Here is a 5108-nt window from a genome sequence, read left to right on the forward strand (position 1 = left end):
GAAAATTTTCAAAAATGGCCGATTTTTTGATCGAACTTCGGAAGGCTAAAAAAATAGGAAATACAAGTCGCCTGATAGCCTAATTAGTATGGATTGAAAGCTAAACTATCCTAGATTTGCGCTATGCAAAAAACCGCATGAAAAAAGACCTATTAGAAGAGAAATAACATTTTTCGCAAAAGTGTCGAAAATGGCCATTTTTCGCAAAATAGCAAAGGGGGGACCAAAGGAAAATTTTCAAAAATGGCCGATTTTTTGATCGAACTTCGGAAGGCTAAAAAAATAGGAAATACAAGTCGCCTGATAGCCTAATTAGTATGGATTGAAAGCTAAACTATCCTAGATTTGCGCTATGCAAAAAACCGCATGAAAAAAGACCTATTAGAAGAGAAATAACATTTTTCGCAAAAGTGTCGAAAATGGCCATTTTTCGCAAAATAGCAAAGGGGGGACCAAAGGAAAATTTTCAAAAATGGCCGATTTTTTGATCGAACTTCGGAAGGCTAAAAAAATAGGAAATACAAGTCGCCTGATAGCCTAATTAGTATGGATTACAGTCCAATACAAGTCGTCTACAGACGATACAGACCTAATCTTTGAAAGTATGGGAAGTTTTGTTTTTAAGATTTTTAGTGGGCTTGAAAGGCATTGTGGGTAATTTGTTCAGAATTGTAAGCTGAAGGTTGGCGGTATTTTGAAGAGGTTTTTTTATAAGTGCTCAGCTGTCCAGTCCTATGAATGAAAAACGTAGCTGGCTTCATTTGTTTTGAATGGAAACTTAGAGAAATGTCACTAATAGGACTTGGAATATCTTCAGAACGGTAAGAGAGATAACCTCACCGGAACGCTTCATTTTTTTTTTTACGAACCACGTTTGGCGTACCATTTACGGTAAGATCATCTCTCACCTTTGGTTTCTTTCAAAGGCTTTCCTTTACCCACCATTCCAGCTTTATGATGCCAGACTGGGAGCTTCTGAAGAGACAACCCGCACTTATATTTCGAATTCTTAAATACGTATCCTACCTGCTGTATCAGAGGGCGCGTCACGAAGAAACAATACTTTTCCTTCCCAAACTGCCTTTGGGGTGGGGAGTTTGTTTAAGTTATTACAGAATTGTTTTGTTTGTTTTGTCCTTCGCTCTTTGTATATGTCAAGCGGATCCTTTTCAAGTTTGCCCTGATGTCTTACATGATTGTTTTGTTTGCTATCATTTATTTAGCCACGTTTGAGACCCTTTCGGGGAAAAGTCACGCAACTCTGCACTGTCTCTCATCTTCTGAACTATTATACTTTTATAGTATCGTGCAAAATTCTTGCAAAAGAAACGTCTCTTTTTCGGTGAAGACACTTGGGCGAAGTAGGGGACTTTAGTTTGTACGGAGGTAAGCAAAGGACTCCCGAGTTTAAGGTTTTTACGGGGAGAAATCAATATCGCAGCATTTACCTCGAGCCCGTGTGATTGTGCTGCACTTATAATTCTAATTGGGAGAGCAGTGTGATGTAATCTCACTGTCATGATAACCGTGACCCACTCAAGCCTGGATTTCTTCAGGCTTCTGTCAGAATTGCTTAACTTGCTGGTTAATTGTGGTGAATTGTAACTCCCATGTATTCAATTTCCACACTTCAAATATATGAGCATTTATGATATATATTCTGTATCATTCCTGCTTTTGACATTTCTTTTAATTTCAAATCGTTTAACTTATAACTAAGTTAAGGTATTTACTAGGCAATTGGATGTCATACCTGTTGGCGAGAATGTGCTTATTGTTCACTCTTAAAGTGCTGCTATGGTCAAAAAATCACTTCTTTTTTTCCTTGAGATTTTGAAAGTGTGATTGCTCAACATTTCACTGCAAAATTTTAAGCTGATTCTTATCCAAAGGCTATTTACTTTCAGTGTAAGTTTTGGATTTCAGGGTCCACCACTATACTCACGTTCCAAACTCACCGATTGGATTTCAGAGGGTTGGATCTAGGGAAAAGTGATGTTGTTTACTCACTAGCTAGCTTAGCTAACATGACCTGTGAACACAGCTTATTACACGTACATGTATGTATGCAAAACATGAGTTTAAAAGTCTGAAAGCTTGAAACGCCTGTGCTGCATATTAACCCTTTGAACCGGGCAGACAGACTTACTATTTTACTCAGTCTAATGCCAGGCGATTTTACTCTTCAATGGGGATCCCCCAGGAGTCAATCGTTTAATGTCCCCATTTAACGCAGTTGCGTACACACACATTGCATTCTCAAACTATTGAGTCTTCGATGTCATTTTCTCCTCGATCCAGGTCTCTCAAGATTTTAAAGATAGTAGTGGCGGACCATTAAACAGGAAAATTCCAGTCAAAATAAACAGCTGTCTTTTTGAAATTAATTAATAAGGCTTAAAACTTGGATCAGTTACTGTTTAGTTAACATGGTTTTGAAATCCAAAGAAAATAAAAATTGTTTTTTGGTCATAGTAGAAGCACTTTAGACTCGCATTATTTTTTACCCTCTCTCAACAGATATGGATTTACACTTGGTTGGAAGATATGATTGCCCTGCGTATCTTACACTGTAAAGACATAACTCAATCTGATTGTTTCACTGCCTTGCCTTGTATACAAATGTACCACTGCTTATGTATATGTGCATTAACTCACTGGTAAGAGTAAGGTTTGTTTCTTTTATGCATCATAGGAATTTCAATTTATGCCAACTTTGAACAATAGTTTTTGCTTTTTTAACTGCAAATTGAAAGCACCTATGATATTTTCCATTTTTTAATCTCATTACAATTTCATGGTTGTGTAGAAAATGATAGTAGTACTGTATTTATAAATGTAGTAGCAATTTGCCACAATAATTAATGTCGTCAAATATTAATTTTAATGTACACTTTGAGTTCCTAATCTTTGCAAATATAACTGGGTTGATCTAAGTCAGTTCTACTTAACTTGCAGTGACTCAGTCACAATATCAGAAAGTGCTAAAATAATCTTGTTTTCAGTCTTTTTACATGCAAGTGGCACAGAACAAAGATCATTCTTTAAATTCATCCATAATCATACAGATAAAGATAATACATGTAATAGCATCAGATTCCCTTGTTTTTTAAATGGCTCCTTTCCTCACATGTTCACTTTAAATACTTGGTTACTCAAGTTTTAATTTGTTTTTGTGGTAGTGCACTTGTACTAAGTGCTTGATCACAATGTGCTTGATCATCATGGCAAAATTTAGTTAAAAGTGTCAATTACTCCAAATGCAATTGCAAGTGTCGTTTCTTCAATTCCTTTATAAATTATATGCAATTCACATGCTTAGTAATACGTTAATTATTTATGTTAAAATTACTTCACTAACTCCAACATTATTTCTTGTCCATAACAATATTGATTCTGTTACTGATGTACACACAATTATCCAGGCAAACTTTGCTGTGATTTGTGTTGCCTGCAGCATGCCATGTGTTTTGTCCAATCTGTAGTTATCGTACTATGTACAGTATTGGCAAGTTTTCCTGGGTGGTTTGACACTGGTTTCAGTGACACTAGCAGTTATCACCATGCAGGCTGGCTGATCATTATCAAAGTCTATGCACATTTGGCACTGTGTCACTACTAGCAGTCTCTTACAAGTATTATACCACAGCAAACTGATGAAATGCACAAACTTTGTTGCTTTGAAAACTAAATCCATTTTTCAATAAAACTGGCAGCAACATTGGAATTTGCTACCAATGTGCTTGGGTTTGACTTCCATAAAGTCAACAAGCCTACAGGTATGTTATGATTTTTATTTCCACTTTGGTTTGTCCTACTCTTAGGAGATACAGCTCCTTCGATTTCAATATTGGAGGAGCATTAGCTGTAGTATCTCAGAGATCATGGGCGTGAATCCCACTGTTCACACTTAGCTGTTCAATCCCATTTCACTCCCTTTTGGAGCAGTTCGTGTAATGGCTGTAGCAGTGAGGAGAAGTTGGGTATGAAAGTACCATGATAGTAGTTCAGCAGTCCTACATGTAAATAGGAGCACATTTCTGCCTCATTCTTTGGGCTTGGCACTTCATTAACATGGCTGCAATCTTCTCCTCTGAAGGGTTGCGGACCCTCTCCGTCCACTTGGTAGCCTAGGAACTCTACACAGTTGACACCATAAACTTTGATCATTTACAGTGTAGGTACTATACCAGGCTTTTCCAGCCTGGATAACATCTTATCTAATAATAACTTGCAATTAATAAGTATAAGTACAACTGCAGCACCCAGGCCTAGGTCAGTTAACATTTTCATTCAACTCCTGAACCTCTATTCCTACTGTGTAAGGTAGCAAAGCATTGAAGTTCTTTTGTGCATTATTGACCACTCCCTTGGCCTTGGAAAGTATTGAAACGATTTGAGCCACTTCTTCCACCGTGTTGCTAACACCGACGAATTACCTTAAGTTGCAATCAAACAGAGCTTAACAATGTATTAAACAGAGTTAACTGAATAGAGTGTAATGTGAAGTGCTTGATTTCTATCCCATATGAACCATGTGAGCGTTAGCCCTACTGATGGAAATGGGCCCACACAAGGACAGAGAAAAACTCTGACCAGGGTGGGAATTGAACCCACGATCTTCGGGTTAGATCTCCGCCGCTCTACCGACTGAGCCTACATTGTACATTATTATTAACTACAATCGATGTGAATCTATTCATCTATTGATGTACACACACTTCACATGTTATCCAGGTGAACTTTGCTGTCATTCATGATGCTTGCAGTGTGTTTTCTCCAATCTGTGATGGTCAGATTATGTACTGTTTTGTCAAGTTATGCTGGGTGGTTTCATCAAGAGATGCAGTTACCACCAGGCTTACGTATCATTATCAAAGTCCATGCACATTGACACTATGTCGCTAGAAGCAGTCACTTGTGATATCACAGGAAACTGGCAATTAATGCACAAAAGTTGTTGCTTTCATTGAAAACCAAACCCATCTTTCAAGAGAATTTGCAGGAACGTACATGTAAAACTCTTCCCTGCCACCAGTGTCCTTGGGTTTGATTCTCGTAAACTCGACAAGTCTAGTTTTTTTAATTAAGAGTTTGGCTAATGTGAT

General features: G+C 37.6%; 1 long non-coding RNA gene across 1 annotated transcript; it reads left to right on the top strand.

Annotated features, from left to right (window-relative positions):
• The first annotated feature begins 682 nt into the window (after positions 1–682).
• Positions 683–3865, top strand: LOC137994558 (uncharacterized). Its single transcript, XR_011122148.1, has 3 exons — positions 683–821; positions 2521–2660; positions 3825–3865. It is a non-coding gene; the product is annotated as an uncharacterized lncRNA (long non-coding RNA).
• Positions 3866–5108: the final 1243 nt, after the last annotated feature.

This window comes from Montipora foliosa, chromosome 3 (genome assembly GCF_036669935.1).
Source record: "Montipora foliosa isolate CH-2021 chromosome 3, ASM3666993v2, whole genome shotgun sequence".
Lineage (NCBI taxonomy): Eukaryota > Metazoa > Cnidaria > Anthozoa > Scleractinia > Acroporidae > Montipora > Montipora foliosa.